This window comes from Cryptomeria japonica, chromosome 8 (assembly GCF_030272615.1).
Source record: "Cryptomeria japonica chromosome 8, Sugi_1.0, whole genome shotgun sequence".
Lineage (NCBI taxonomy): Eukaryota > Viridiplantae > Streptophyta > Pinopsida > Cupressales > Cupressaceae > Cryptomeria > Cryptomeria japonica.
Genome location: NC_081412.1, coordinates 238,839,400 through 238,856,745, shown reverse-complemented (window position 1 = coordinate 238,856,745; position 17,346 = coordinate 238,839,400). Strand labels below are relative to the sequence as shown.

The 17,346-nt window shown below is 36.3% G+C and overlaps 1 long non-coding RNA gene across 1 annotated transcript; it reads left to right on the top strand.

Moving 5' to 3' along the window:
• The first annotated feature begins 2,604 nt into the window (after nt 1-2,604).
• Nucleotides 2,605-4,793, top strand: LOC131033227 (uncharacterized). Its single transcript, XR_009103578.1, has 2 exons — nt 2,605-2,877; nt 4,169-4,793. It is a non-coding gene; the product is annotated as an uncharacterized LOC131033227 (long non-coding RNA).
• The last annotated feature ends 12,553 nt before the right edge of the window (nt 4,794-17,346 follow it).

Genomic DNA, 17,346 nt, shown 5'->3' with positions numbered 1-17,346 from the left:
TTGCCATGAGTATGAGAGTAAGTTCATACTCCACTAAAGTGGGGGCTAAATGTAGTGTCATAAATTGTACTCCTTTAATTATGGAGTCTGATTTCACACTTTCCTAGCACCCATTTTAGTATTTTCTCATTTTTCTATGCATTTTAGTACCTTTTTTTTTTTGCATTAATATAATATTTAATTCAATATTATGAGTCCTATTTCACTTTAATACATCATCACTTTATTGTTTGGTCTCTTTAAAGTGTGCCCTTTGTCTCTTATTATTTTAACTTATTAAAATCCCATCGTATTACAAATTTAAAGACATGTTTCCCCCCGCTTAAACATCATAACTTTTCATATAAATTATAGTTATGGAATCATGACCCTATTATCTCGTGACCCTAAAAATTTGGGCCTATTTTGTTAGGTCAATGCTTCCTCGCATTATTGACTAATGCTTTTTGGCTAAAATTTTGGGAGGATATTATGTTGGTCTTGCAAATTTTGGAACTATTTCAATGCGAAAAAATGATTATTTTAAGTCAGCCAAAAGGTGATTTTAGTTTACGTCCCTATATAAGACATCACTCCTAATTCATTTCATCATCTTCTATTATCACATTCTTTCCTTCCATGAGTAATTATTAAGATTCAAGATGAAACCTAAGTTGTAGGAGCAACAAGATATAGCAAGGTATCTTCAATTATGTTTTCATGATGGAATTTATAATGATTTATCATGTTATTGCATCAACACACAAAAGACCTATCTTAAGAGCATTTAATCATCAATTGAAGGTATATCCATTTCAATTGAGCATTTTTATTGAAGCATTTCAATTCAATTTTTTATTTCCTATTCATCATTGATGAGGGTTGAGTCCCAATCTGGGGTTTAACTAAAGAAATTCCATATATAGCTTCAAACACCATTTTTATCCTTGTGTGTAGATCCTGGTTTAGCTACAAGTTTCCAATGAAGACTGAAGATGGGAAATTGCTTAGGGCCTAGAGACAAAAAACTGCTACAAATTTGGTCAGAAATCATCTGGACAAGGACACCTAGCATCTCTGACCTTCAAGACAAGGGCATTTAGTGTCCTTGACCTCCTAGTTCAGGCTCAAACTTTGTAGGAAGCAAGTGTAGAGTTTCAGAGTCGTAAATCCAGTTTTAGTGCTTAGTGATTTATTGGTTAGACAAGGATGCCTATTGAGAATGACTTCTTCGTTTCAACCTAGATTTCAAACATAGGTTCCTCTCTGCATCCCCTTTCCAATTTTATACACCTTAGTTCATTTCTAGATTTGCACTGGCTAGTTTATACTATTCAATGCCAATTTTGCACTCTTTTTAAGTTAGTTATTTACATTGAATTTTTAATCAATCGAAATCAATCAATCAATTAAGTGTCCAACTCTCACTAATAGGTCAAAAGTTGAGGTCTGATTGGTTGGTCTCTAATATAATTTGTGGGATTATTTTTGATTCCTACTTTGCATGTTTAGAATAGTGAATCTCATTTTCCATCCATTGCAAGAGGTAGGATTAGACAAGATTATGATAAGTCTTAATCTTATGACATGAGACAACTTGTACTCTCTAAAAAATATTTATAGTCTCATAAGTAAACTTTGCATGTGAACATGTGTGAGTAGGACCTAGCTAATAATTAGTTAGATAATGTGCCTTGTTCACCCTACAAAGGGGAAATAAGTTTTAGGCAACACCCTTGTTCATAGTATCACACTCTTAATTGTAACTTAGGGAGAAGTAGACTAATGCAAATGATGCAAATTTGGGTCTTGAATACTAAGGCATGTTAGGTATCTATGTACACAAGATATCTCAAAAAGAGTAAAGGAAAAAAATCACATGGGAAAAAACCTCTCTCCAAAAGAGAGAATTACAAGTGATGAAAGATATGATGAATGCGGTTGTTAACATGACCCCCTAAGGAATACATCCATCACAAATATACAATCAATATGCCCCATAGGAGAGAAAGAGTGTGACTATATATTCCACCCGTAATGAAGTATCTCCTATGCCAATGAAGAAAGATTTAAGACAAAAGAAAATCCAATGCCTACAAACAACATGCCTCTCCTTGGGAAGAAACAAATCCAACGGCTGATGTAGTAGAAACTCTAACTCCAAGAAGAGAGATGAGGGAAGAAGCCTCATGATGGGTGTCTCTAGAAACTGATCTAGTGTCTCCATGGTAGAGTGCCACACAAATTTTAGGTTCTACATAATCAAGAAAATGAAACATCAAGACTATGTGGAAGCTTATAAACAACCTCCAAAGACAATGATAGTGTGACAACAATTGTATTGTAATGGCCATCAAATAGGAGAGGCAAATCCTTAAGCGTGTCCTCTAAAACTGTAATATGAGACTCAAAACAAATTTGATATACCTATCAAATGCTCATCTTGAAAATCTAAATTTGAAAAACAATAATACTCACATTGACTAGGAATGATGAAAGTCTCAATCAATGATTCTACATGAAGAACCAATTAAAATGAAGAATCATAACTATCTTTGATCATCTTAAGATTCAAATCCCTCCAAAGTCCTTATTATCAAACTCGTGAATGGTATCATACTCATATGATATGTTTTCTCAAGCATCAAGAAGTACAAGATAATATGAAATACGATCATTTGGGAATGGTTGTGTACTAGAATCTCCACTAATTGGAATTTTAAGAAAATTTCTTACTATTTAGCAATGGGAACTTTCTATTTTAAAGCACGCAAAATATACCTAGATAAGTTCATATATTTCCTACACTCTGATCAAAGCCATTTGCACAGTTCCATTTGTTGATTGCATCTCAGCAAATTCATTTATTCATGTCTCAGCATAGCACCATTCGATCAGGTATTCAATGTTTCATTTTAACCTAAATACATATTTTGTTTTATCTTCTATAACACTGTACAAGTTCACAAGTATGGCAGCCAGGGTAAGACGTAGAAGGGTTATTCCATCCACACAGTCCACTAATCCAGGGGCTCTCTACTCTGATTTTTTTTGTTTGATATTTCTTTATGACCACACGAATGTGAGGGGGTTAACAAAATATGATCGTTATATCTTTTTGTTTTTGTTTTTTAACAGACAATGTGTAGAGAGGAAGATGTAAATAGGGGTTGACTCTGCCAAAGTCGCCGAAGCCTTCGGGTTTACTTTTATTGTTGTTCTATTTTTATATATTATGTTCGGTTTATTAGAAGTTGGGGTTGTTTGAATAAATAGCAGTCTTTCACAGATTTTGCTTCCATCCCCACTGTCTTTTATTCTCTACTTTGCTCATACGCAACTGGGAGAAGGATTTTCATTACAAGTAGAGTCTCTTCAAAAACATATTTGATGTTCTTGATATATGGGTGTTTATGCTTTTTCTCTTAATGGTGAAAACTGGCTAAGGTATTGTTCTTCTTTTTGTGATGGTGAAAAAGGCGTTGGGGTTGGTTCTTTTCTTATCAAACGTCCTTGTAAGTGGTTTTGCGGAAACGGTTTCATTGTTATTTAGAGCGAATTGCCTTGGAGGGTTTCTATGATGCGAGGTTTCTTAGGGTTTCAATGTTATTTCAAGCCTTTTGCTTCTTATATGTTTTTGTTCGAAAATATAAGGTCTTCATGATCCATCAAATGAGAGAGAGAAATTAGAAAATTTGTGTAGAAGAATTTTGATCCTGTACTTTATACCGTGTCTATCATCAGAGTCAGGGAGTATTGATGAAATGGTGTGCAAAGGATGATCATCTAGCGAAAACACCAAATACAAAATTAAAGATTTTATCAAGTTATTGTTGCTTAATAATCTTCTCTTTTTAAAGTTTATTCATGTCGTTTGCCTTCAATTTGTTTATCTAGCTATAGTTTTTAGTCTATTCCAGGGTGCTATCTATAGTTTATAAGTAATATCGAAAATAGAGTTCTAACCTCCAAATGACATACCTTACGAAGAGTTTCTTAGATAAAATGCCCTTTGAACTTTCTAAAACACTCGTGAAACCATAAATTGCAATTTTAGAGCCCAGGAAAATTATCTTAGAATAAAATGAATACAGAATATGCTAATAATCTTTGGCATGTCATCACATTTGGCCAAACTGCTAGAAGTGTTTTTCATGTTTACAAATGACTTTTTATTTGTCTCAATCAGGCAATAGTTGTCCTATGAAGGCAAAAGACACCAACAGCATCCCATTTTCTCAGACCCACAGAAGACATGGAAGAGGCCAAAATGATTTGTCTTAAGGATCTTTCACCAGCGGCTACAAATACAGTGAACACAAAATTTATTATGTTGGAGAAAGGGAAACCAATGAAAGATGGAGGAGAAAGGACTTGTTTGACTTTGGTAGCTGATCAATCTGCTTCTGTTCACTTTCAACTTTGGGGAAATGAATGTGATGCTTTTCAACCTGGTGATATTATTCATCTAACTAATGGCATTTTCTCCTATCATAAAGCTAATCTTGTTTTAAGAGCTGGAAAGAAAGGGAAGGCACAGAAGATCGGAGAGTTCACTATGACATTTGTTGAGATGCCCAATATGAGTGAGCTGCGTTGGGTGCGTGATCCTTCTGATCACAAAAAGTTAATACCTGATCCTACCATCTCTGCCCCTCCCTCTTCCAGAATCTTTCCTTCAATTCCAAATTGATCAACAAATGTCATTGGCAGTAGTTAACTCTTCCAACGACTGCTATATTTGCATTGTATAAAAAGACTTGAAATATGACAGGAATATATATATATATATAAAAGGTTGATAATTAACCAAAGTTTTGTGGCTCCGGGCATTTGTATCTCGCATGTCACACTGTATTTTGTCTTGATAAGTAAAGAGCATGTATATTTAACTGATAAAAATAGTGTCATTTTACATTTCACCAGTTTCTTTATAAAACTAGGTACTTTGCAATTTGAGTTGTGTATCAAAAGCATAATCAGGAAATATGTCACACAGCATAGCAATATTAATCTTTGATGGTATGGTAAAATGATATACATTTTCCTAACATTCATTTTTTGGGTTGAACTATATGTCACAGTTGGATACATGACATGTTGCCATTGAACCTTGATGGTATGGTATATTAAAAATATAATCAGGAAATACATCACACTACAAATCAATGATAATCATTGATGGCATGGTAAATCGACTAACATCCGTTTTTGTCTGATGCACAATATATTACAGTTGGATACTATGATCTCGCTAACTCTCTCTCTCTCTCTCTATATATAATCTTAACAGATGCATGTATATCTATATGCTTGTTTACACGGAACTTTGCTTAAACAGGTAAGGCTTAGATAATTACAAAGGATAGAAATTGATTGACTAACATCTTGTTTCATACTTGCAATTGTACAAATGTATGGCCTTCTCTTCATTTTCATTTTCATTTCCAAGTAGGGAGAACGAACTAGAGCTAATCGATAAACTGCGTTTTCTATATACATTTGCAAGCACCATATAGTATGCATTTTATTTATTTAATTCTGTTGCGAAATAGGGGAAGGAAGAAAACAGAGAACGAACTTTCTTAAAATCACAAATAACAAGGAAAAGTAACTCTTGAATGATTGATGACAAGATGCTAATTCAAAGTCGAATTTCTTGCAAACGATTTCAAAATGAATTTCAATTATACACAACTCAAAAGCTTCATTGTAATGACTGTTGTAATTGCCATGGGACAAGGCTCATAATAAAACTATTCTAGAAACAGTTTGACAACAAGAAAGAAGATGGCATTCAAAGGGTGGATGCTCTATGCTAAGAGCGATCGACAAACAATTTCATATTTTGAAAAAAATGAAAGCAGTACAAATTGTCTTATAACAAATAATTAGCTCAGACATAAAATCTTAGAATAAATCTGCACATTAAAATTCTATTTATAAAGTATTCCTTGTAAATTAAGTTTCTATCTGTACATTAACGACTTGTCTCGCCTACAACTTCCTCGACCACTTCACAACCTCCGGCAACCAGCATAGATTTGTGCTTTTGGCTGAGGCGAGAGTTGCAAAACAGTATTGTCATTATAGGCAGGGAGAGGGATCCGGCCACTTCACAACCTGCGGCAACCAGCATATATTTGTACTTTTGGCTGAGACGAGAGTTGCAAAACATTATTGTCATTATAGGCAGGGAGAGGGATTCGAGCTGGTCTGGACGTATCTCTGTTGTTCTGGATCTGGGGGCTTATAATGAAAAGTGACAACGTATACTTTTTTTCTCGCCTCTTCATAATCTTGAATTCTTATCCTGATGGCCTGTAATTTATTGCCAAGCTCAACAATCTCCTCCTTAGCATACATCTTGCATGAAGAGATATCCTCACTAGATTTAGCTAAGATAGAGTTCCAAAATATAATCCTGAGGATTGACGGAATAGCGTACCCTTTTCCTTAGCTTCACCATCTCTATAACCGCCATAACAACATCCTTACCTTACTTGCTCTTGATCTGATTGGGTGGTGATTGGGTGGTGTGAGAGTAAGGAAGGAAAAGATGTTATTACAACAGTTATAGAGATAGAAAAGCCAAGGAAAAGAACAATGTCATTCTGTCATTATGCTTGGATCTCTGCCCTTGATGTTCAACTCGTTGTAAAGGAAAGAAAAGATGTTATTACAGCAGTTATAGAGATAGAAAAGCCAAGGAAAAGAACAATGTCATTCCGTCATTATGTTTGGATCTCTGCCCTTGATGTTCAACTCGCTGAAAAGGAAAGAAAAGATGTTATTACAGCAGTTATAGAGATAGAAAAGCCAAGGAAAAGAACAATGTCATTCCGTCATTATGTTTGGATCTCTGCCCTTGATGTTCAACTCGCTGAACTTAGTGAAGACTCTTTCATACAAGACAGATGCTGAGGAGGAGATTATTGCATGTTTTTGAACTCTTATTGTTATCCATTTGAAGCATGCAAGTGAGATTTTGTCAATTTTAGTAGAGAAATCGTACCGGTGCTGTTGGAGACGGACCTTTGGATGTTGGGGGTCTGCAATTGTACTGATACCCAAAGCAAAAGCCATTTGAGGAAAATAGCGTTACCATAGGGGGTTTCAGCTATGTATGGGGGCATCCGCAAATCTCGGGATCAAAACCTGCACCATAATGATCAAGGCTGTTGCCAAAATAATTGTTAAATAATAGGTTTTGATTTTTGGGTGTTCACTGAGAAGGGTTTTGGAATGTTCAGGTCCATTAGAAGACATAATATTCACTTTGGCTCTCTACTAACCGAAAAAAAATATACAAATTGAAAGAAATAATATACACTTTGGCCATCTAAAGCTTAAGGACAAAAAAAAATACAAAATTGTTGAAATGGTAGAGCCAACATAGAACAGAAAAAACTAAACCATGATTGCAGAGAATGGCACAAATGAAAAATATTACTGATTTGATTTTGTAGGATAAAATATATTATACACAACCGCTGGTAGATTTATTAATTAAATCTAAACTAATGTAATAACACCAACATTCCCCCCTTTATTACATTAATCTGAACAAGAGTGGAAGTTGCAAGGGTTTTAATCCAACCCTCGAGTGACTTTGATGAAGTGCTTTCACCAATCCTTCTCACTCGCCCAAGAAACACTGAACTGACTGCATCAGTGGATCTCCTCTGAGTGTGTTTAATGCCTCCTCCAATGCTGCACATGAGACGCCTTTCCTCCGAAAGTCCAGTCCACATCTCCTCCGAGTGTGTCTAACGCCTCCTCAAGTGCTATGGAAACTTGATCACTGCCGCTATGCCTGCACAATCCTGTCCCTCCCCTTGCTCCTAGAAGGGACAATCACACTACCAAGCTCCCTCTTCTCTTCGGAACACAGATAAATCGCTACCCCTTTTTAGGGACAAATCTGCCAAGCCCCGACTTTACAGGGACACAGATAGGTTGCTTTTCATGCAATGATAATCTCTGAGCGAGAAGCTAACTCGAGATGATAAAATATCCTCCTGCCTCCGTTGCCTTCGACCTCCTGTCAATATTCACTATTCTCTAAAGGAGAAATTTTGTATCAACCCCTATATCATCTGATGGTCTGTCACCATCAGATGAGTCATTTTTATGTACTGCAAATCCACAAAAGTTGGCCTCACCTTCTGTTGCAACAAAAGATGTATCTTTCTTTAACTTTCCATCGATTAGATCTTTGGCCCGTTGAAAACAGTTCATTTGCACATGCCCATTTTTCTGACAATAAAAGCATTTGGATTTTCTTCTACTGGAAACATTAGATTTATTCCTAGCAACCAAAGCACATTCTTCAGGAATTTGATAGTTCTTATTAGTTCTATTTCCTTCATCAATTAGAGAAGAGATTATTGTTTCCAAGCTAGGATTTATTTTGTTTAGAGTAAAGACAATATGGTCAAAACTAGAAGGCAAAGTGTTAAGTAATATTGCCTTGGCATCATCATCAGCGACAATAGCATTTATACCTGCAAGTTGATTAAAGAGAGAACAAAAAATGCTTATATGCTGAATAATATTATCACCTCCATTCATCTTTAACTCGAACAATTTCTGCTTAATAGACATCTTGGCACTGGAAGCTTGAGAACCAAACAAGACATTGAGCCCATCCCATATTATTTTTGACGTCTTTGATAAATCAATATGATGCAAGTATGCATCTGATAAACCAAGACCAATCAATGCTGTGGCCCTACGATCTTTTGTCGTCCACCTTGTTGCTGCATCTGCATCTTGTGGCTTTGTTACAGTCCCATCCACAATCTCCCACAAATCTTTCTCAATTAATGATAGTTGCACTTTAATTTGCCATCTGTGGAATTCATGCCCTTCGAATTTAGGAATTGTAACTACTTTATCCGTAATCTTTATCACTCAAAGACAAATAAAATGATAACAAAAGATTTGTGATGTCACCCTATAAAGAGAGAGTCCATTTCATACCTCTTTTCTTGAAACATGATTGCAAGATTCTAGTTTGATGTTTGGACTTGAATCATATCTCTATTTTCACTTCCACCTTCCTTTTATTGTTCCTCTCTCACCATTACAAACACTGAAATCATATCACTGCCATCTACAGTTCTTCTAAGTCACGCCCAATAGTTGTTTTGTCTCCTCTGCAACACAACAAATGCAGAAGCTAGCCCCAATCTTATTCCTCCATTAGTCACAGATCATAGAAACAAGTTTTCGCTTTGATACCATGTTGAAATGATAGAGCCAACATAGAACAGAAAAAAAGTAAACCATGATTGCAGAGAATGGCACAAATGAAAAATATTATTGATTTGATTTTGTAGGATAAAATATATTATCAGATACTCATATTCATTCTAAATGTGTGCCATTAAATAGACAATACAAAACAACAAATGGTTGTGTAACTGCACAACTGAAAAAAGTTTTAATCTAACCCGCAAAAACATAAATAAGAAAACTTCTAAAACTTAAAAAATATATTAATAAAAATTATTTAACAAATTAAAAACAACATGCAAATTAACTAATTTTTATCGGTTACCAACGACTTTTCAATTTATTTATATTATTTTATAATCTTCTTCATGAAATGTTTATTTATGTTATTTTATAGTCTTCTTGAAAAATTCACTAAAATAGTTCTCATACTTTTACTTGTGACAACCAAAAAGACAAAATACCTCTAATGTGATTATTACATTCAATTTATTATTAACAATTACACAATCCAGAGTTAAGAGTAGGAAATAAATAAAAGCCAAAGTTTTGCCAGAATGTAAATTAGACCTAATTTTGAAGTAAAAGTAAACTATATATATATATATAATTGGATAAAAGTAAACAGTATTAGTCAAATATGTAACATAATATTACCAAGCCATGTTTGAGAATTGGGAACATGAAGAGATGAAATCAATGAGATATGTGAAATGGAAGAGATAGATTTGCATTAAGAACTCTTAGACATGCTTTGTTGATTTGGTATTATGACTCTGAAGGCATTAACTTGTTAATTCAGCCTAGTCTTTAGTGATTGAATTGGGACATGGAATGTATGAGTTGAGAACAACATTTATAATTGCTTTGTAATCAGAATGTAGCATCTAATGTACACTGCTTTCATATAGTTCACAAGCATTCAATAAATTATGAAGATTAGTATAGTTAAAGAGTTTAAATATATAATTTTAATACTAGTCTTATGGAACCTGTTTTAGGAATTATTTTTTTGAAGCAAGGGTTTCCTGAGATTAAAAAAATATAGAGGATAGATTAGAATATTGTTGAGAAAAATAAGAGCTACTATTTTTCAGGTTAGAATCTTGTTCAGAAAAATAAGAGTTACTATTTTTCAGATTGGAATCTTGTTCAGAAAAATAAGTCCTGAAATTTTCTCACCAACATATATCAAATGTATTTCGTCTATAATTTTAACATCAATTTTTTTTTCTTGGTGTATAAAAAAATCAGTTAATCTTTTTAAAATATTAATTGTTTGTAAAATGAATATTATGCATCATGATGAAAAAGTTAAATTGAATTTGAGGTAGCGAATTTTCGGTGGGGGAGCAAATTTTTGGAATAAGCGAAATTTAGGGTTTCAAGGGTCATGCAGGCGAACATGTTGTGGGGTGATGAAGTGGTGGCAGATCCACTTCCCCCCAAGGATCCATTTGGTAAGAACGCTGGTCATGTCCCTAATGAGTTTTTCGAGGCAGCAAGTGGGCGAATACTATGATTTCTGTTGGTCTTCCTCGCTCTGATGCGTCCGATGGTTTTCAGGATTTTTCATGGGGTAAACAATCTAGGCGAGATTTTCCTACCTTTGCTTATTTTTAGGGGTTTTTTCGTCAGCAAGGGAAACATGGCCACCATTTGGGTGTCAAGGATCAGGGTGGTCGGCGAACGGGCAAACGAAATGTTAGGGCATCTGTAAATAAGGCTCAAAAGGATTTGAAAAGTAAAGGAAATTCTGCTATGTCCTAGCCAAATTTAGGGGTTCCTGCTTGCCCTTTGTCGAATCCCAACCTATCCTCGTAGCCGCGATCTGTTTGGCTTCTGGTTCCCTTGATTGACGCCTCGAATTCTATTCTGGGGAAAAAGGCTCATGATCTTCAGGCTTTGGCAGTTATTATTCAGGTTTGGGGTGATTCCATTCCTCTTTCAAAGCTTCACTGTAAGATTCATGCACACTGGTATGGCACTCTGTACTTCCAAGTTTTATCTGCAAATTCTTTTATTATTGTCTTTGATTCTGCAGAAGCTAGGGATAAGGCTCTAAGTGTTCCATTTTTTTGGCTTGGAAAAAAATGATTTTTGTGGAAACTTGGAAACCTTTTTTTGAGCCCTTTGGGGTTGGTTCTAAGCAGGTCTCTTCTTGGTTTAAATTCCCTTTGTTACCTTCCGAATTTGTGGAATTTGACATTTTAAAAAGGATCGGGGACTCTTTTGGCAAATTTTTGTTCTCACATTTGGTGTTCGAAGATGGGTTGTTTGTGGTCAAAATCTGTGTCTTACTTACTGTTAATGTTTCCCTTCCTAAAACTTGTAACGTTCGGTCATCCTTTGGTATTTGGCGTCAAAACCTTATTAGGGATTCTATGAAATTTGGTCGTTCTTCGGTGATTATGGATTCTCCCTTGTTTTTTCACATGAAAAAGATTAAATTTGGTTCAGGAGTCATTGATTCCTCAATTGATAAGAATGTTGAATTGTTTGCTTGGAATAAGGATCATGTAGGGGTTCAAGATTCTCATTTGGCTTCTGTTCCTCCCCCTTTGGACAAAAATGTCTTAACTAGGGTTACTTCAGATTTGCCTTATTGCTCCGTTCCTTTTTCTATGGTTGGCTTTGGTAATGTCTCTAATTTAGATAATATCAATGATATTTTGAATGTGGGAAAATCTTCTTTGCATTCTGGTGGTTTGGAGAAGGACTCGAGGGCTAAGTTGGAAACTCCTCGGTCGGGTAAGAAAAGTGCTGAGCATCCTTTAGAGGTTGATAGTTCTGTTATCGTTCCGGATGAGCATCTTATTACTTAGGTTCAAGATATTGTTAACAATAATAATTTGGCTCTTAATTCTGCTTTAGCTAATAGAGTAATCTCTTTGATTTCGGCCGATTTAGGCAATCTGAAGAATGAGTTAGCAGCTTTCCCTACAAATAATTCTTTTGATCTTCTTAATCCGGAGGGGGCTCTGGTGTCGTCGGTTCCTGGGTCACCTTCAGATTCCATTGAATTTGATGAATTCAATCAAGGTCAGGATAAGGCACCCATCGATTTTGCACCTTTGGGTTTCAATGGGTTTCCTTTGATTCAGTCCCCCCTTTCTCCTGCTTCACCTTTGTCTACTCCTGGTAAGAGAGGTTGAAAGCCTAATCATGTCAAGACTCAGCTGGAAATTGATGTGGGCATGCAATCAACCCTTCTTTCTTCTTTGGAGTCTTCCAAAAAGAAGCGAACAAGAAAACCTTTTAGCCCGCCGGTCACAAGAGCTTTGGCCTCTAAGAGAAGTCTTCATAAGGCCTTTTTGGAGGAAAAGGACTCTCAAGTTTCTTTGTGTGTTTCGAGGGGAACTAATGCCTCCCCTCTGAGTCAATGAAGATTATATCTTGGAATGTTAGGGGCTTAAATGCCCCTAACAAACGACGCTTGATTAAGTCTTAATTGGACTTAATGAAGTGTGATATTGTGATGGTACAAGAAACTAAGCTAAGTTTATCATCTGCAGATGTGTTATTTTCTTCTTGGAAATCTTGGAAATTTAATGCATCTTCCTCCTTAGGTGCTTTAGGTGGTCTTGCATTCCTTTGGAAAGATTCTTGTGTGAAATTCTATTTGATTGCTTCCTCATCTAATTGGATGCTTGGACTTGTTAAGAGTAGGATATCAAATTCTAAATTTTGGCTTTTAAATGTTTATGGCCCAACTGGGGTTTTGGAAAAAAAGAAACTTTGGGAGATTTCAGCTTCAGTTGCATTTCCTTTGCAAGATGCCTTATTGATTTTTGAGGGTGATTTTAATGCTATTGTTGGTTTAGATGAGAAGGCTGGGGGAATCATCCCTAATAAGCACATTATCTCATCTTTTATCACTTTATCAATACCTTGAATTTGGTAGATTGTAAACCTCTTAATGGTCCATTCACATGGACTAACATGCAGAAAGATTTCTGTCAAATCGCTGAAAGATTGGACCGGTTTTTGGTTTCTGAAAATTGGTTCAATTCTGGTCAGGATTTTGTTTCCTTAGTTATCCCCTTCACTGGGTCGGATCATTTCCCTATTTTGTTTTCTCTTCTCGAGGATAGGGCCCCTAAGAAACTACCTTTCAAGTTTGAGCCAATGTGGCTTAGGGACCAATCTTTTTTTCCTTTGTTAAAACAATGGTGGCTTTCTACCCCGCATATTCCTGGGTCTAGGATGTACCAGATTGTTAAGAAATTGGCTTTCTTAAAACATAAGATTAGAAGTTGGAATGTTGTACACTTTAAGAATATTTTTGGTGAAAAGGAAAGGATTTAGGAAGAAATTGAGTAGTTGAATAAGAGTATCATTAGTTCGGGTATGTCCTCTTTTTCTTATGATAGACTTAAATCTTTAAATTCTCAATTGGGTGAGATTCTGGCTAGGGAAGAATCTTATTGGAGGAAGAAATCTAGGGATCTTTGGTTATCAGAGGGGGATAGAAATACCAAGTTTTTCCATTCTTCTACTAATCTTAAGAGACAACGCAATATAATTTTGTGTATTGTTGATTCTAATAGGAAAAGTCTGTTTGATGAGGGTGATATTGCCTCTGAAGCCGTTAGGTTCTTTAAGTCTTTGCTTACGGCTGAACCTGTAGCATTAGATAATGCGTTTGTTAATTCGATCCCCCCTCTATTTACTCAAGAGGATAATAAGATGCTTATAGCTCCCTTCTCTTTGGAGGAGCTAAAAGAGGTAGTCTTTTCCATGCATCCGGAAAAGGCTCCGGGTCCAGATGGTTTTGCGACTTAATTTTTTCAGAAGTGTTTGGATTTTATAGGAAAGGATGTCTTGCTAGCCCTGGAAGAGTCTAGGAGAAATAGGATGATTTTGAGAGAACTTAATGCTACCCTTATTGCTATTATTCCAAAAGTGGATCATCCTAGCTCTTTTTCTGAGTTTCGTCCTATTGCCCTATGTACTAATTTATATAAGATTTTTACCAAGGAAATTTTTGTTAGGTTGTCTAGGCTTCTTCCTTGGATGGTTTCCATGGAGTAGGATGGCTTTGTGCTTGGTAGGAAAACCTCTGAAATTGTAGCTCATGAAATTCTGCACTCCATTTCGCAACAAAAGGTTCTGGCCATGATCCTTAAACTAGACATGCTTAAAGCTTATGATCGCGTTAACTGGTAGTCCCTTGTTGTTGTCTTGAATCACCTTGGGTTTTCGCGTTGTTGGGTTAAATGGGTGTTTTCATGCATATCTTCTGCCCATCTCTCAGTGTTGATCAATGACTCTCCTTTGAGGTTCTTTGCTTCCTCTTGGGGAATTAGGCAAGGAGATCCTCTCTCCCCTTTTTTGTTTATACTTTTGGCTGAGGTGTTAAGTAGGGCCATTTATAATGCTACAACATCTGGATTATGGTCGGGAGTCAAAATTGATGGCCTTTCTTCTTCACAGTCCCATTTCTTGTTTGCTGATGATACACTTCTGTTTGGGGCTACCTCTTTGAGAGAAGCTAGAGTTATAAAGAAAATTATTTCTGATTATGCTACATTTTCTGGTCAAAAAATTAATAACCAAAAATCTAAGGATTTATTTTTGAATGTCTCCCCTCTAGTTAGAAATAGACTCATTCATTTTTGGGGCTTTCAAGTAGGGACCTTTCCTTGCAAGTATCTAGGCATTCATTTTTTCCTGGGCTCATAAAATACCTCCTTTTGGGATAAAGTTGTTCACGCGATCACTTCCAGAATCTCTTCCTAGAATCATAAGTGGCTTACGATGACAGGTAAGATTCTTTTAATTAAATCAATTCTGAATGCCATTCCTACATATTTGTTGTCTATTTTGAAGGCTCCCCCTAAAGTTGTCAAGGATATTAAGACTTCCCTAAGGTCCTTTCTTTGGAATGATAATGTTGGGGGTAGAAAGAATATTCCTCTTCTAGCATGGGACAATATCTGTCATCCTAAAGAACTGGGAGGTGCGGGTATTTGTGATTTAGTAGCCCTGAATAAGGCCCTGGGAGCTAAACTGGTGTGGAAGTTATATGCAAACCCTTTGAGTAAATGGGCTTCCATTATTCTTGCTAAGTGTTTAAGGGGAGCTCCTAGAGAATGGTTTTTTATGGCTACATCTCTCCCAAAGGGTTCTGCATTTTGGAACTTTCTGGTTTCTTACAGAATGGTTATTTTACCACACCTTTGTTGGGTTGTTCATAATGGGAAAAAAGGCCTGGTTTTGGGATGAAGTTTGGAATGGGCATCCTGCTTTTTCAACTATTCGAGATTGGTCCCCTTTGCCTGATATTTTATTGGATCTTTGGGGGGCTTTTGTTGTAGACTCTTTTGATGTTGATTCTACAAGTCCATATCTAGTAGCTAAATGGAAGGATATTCCTCCCTTGCCCATTGATAACGATCTTAGAGTTGCTTTTATGGCAGAACTTCAGAAAAAGACCTCTTGTATTTCAAGATAAGGAGGATACCTTGGTTTGGACTAAGAGTGCCTGTGGTACTTACTCAGTAAAAGAGGGGTATAATTCTTTGTCTCAGGCTTCTTTGACTTCCCTCTCCTGGTGTACTAAATTGTGGCTTGTCTTCCTAAAGCAGGGTCTTTTGCTTGGTTGACAGTCCAGGATAAAGTTCTCACTGGGATGAGATTGGACAGGCTTGGGATTACAACGATATTCCCTTGTGTTTTCTGTGGCTATTGTATAGAAACCATGGAGCATATTTTTCTGCTCTATCCTTTTGCTTGAGAATGTTGGTACTGGCTCTTTGGAATGCTTGGCTGGTCTTCTGCTCTTAGCCCTAATCTATTGTCACATTTCATGGCTTGGCCCTTGTTGTATTCATCTTCTTTTTATTCATCTCTTTGGATTGTGGCACCTTCTCTTGTGGTCTGGAGTATCTGGCTAGAAAGGAATTCTAGGATTTTTAAACATAAATCTGCTACACTTGAAGAAGTTCTTGGCAAGGTTCAATCCTCCATTTGTGAGGTGGTGCTTTCTTACATCCATAAAAATTTAGATCACATGAGGTATTTTTCTCACTGGGATAATTGGGTAACTTGGAAATGGGGCTCTCTTCGTTTGATGCCCTCTCATGGGGCTATAACAGCTAGTTTATCTTCTCTTGTCAAGCGTAGGATGGCCAAATGGAGTCCTCCCCCCAGTTTGCCTTCAAGCTTAATTTTGATTGGGCTTCTAAGGGTAATTTGGTAAGGTTTGATATTGGAGTGGTCATTTTTTATCATTCTTCTAAGATTATTAAAGCTGTGGGAAAATAGGTTGGTCAGAGCTATAATAATGTAGCCGAATTTCAAGCATTATCCTTTGGTCTTGATCTCGCTATCTCTTTGAATATTAAAGACATTGTTATTGAAGGAGACTCAATGTTGGTTTTTCAGGCAGTTTCTGCCAAAAAAGGTGTCTCTTGGCATTTATAGTACTTGTTAGAGTGCATTCTTGTGCAATTGGAGTGTTTTTCCACCTTCACTATCTCTCATTGTTATAGGGAGATCAATGTCATTGCGTATTTCTTGGCCAATAGGGTTGTTGCTAAGGGTGCTGACTTCTTAGAGGTTCTTCCTTCAGACATTGCAACCTCTTGCATTAGGATTCTCTCTTAGTGGGAATTGGGTCTTACCTGGAAGCCTTCCTCATTTTCTATGCTGGATGTAGTTTTCTTTCACAAATATCAGCAGCGAGGGTGTTGTTTTGCCTTATGACAACATCTTTGTTGTTGGTATTTTCGGTAAGAATCTCCTCATGGAGCTTGGAGGATGTGGTGGCTACTCTTGCTGGTGTTCTATCTTTCATCCTTTTTATAGAATTGTGTTGTAGTCTTCTTCCTACTCCCTGCTAGGTGTGGTTTTTCTTTTGCATATGGCTATAGGGAGGATGTTGTCCTGCTTATGGCAACATCTTTGCTGTGGGTTTATTCGGTAAGTATCTCCTCATTGAGCATGGAGGATGAAGTGACTACTTTTGCTTGGCCGGTTCTCTATTGTTTTTGCATTTGTTTTGTGCCTTGGACTTATTTACTGTTTGGAGATTGGGTGGCAATTCTGCTTTGTCCAATTTATGTTTTGATCAGGTGTTTATGGTTTGGGACTGGGTTCAATTTGATGATGTTTTATGCTTAG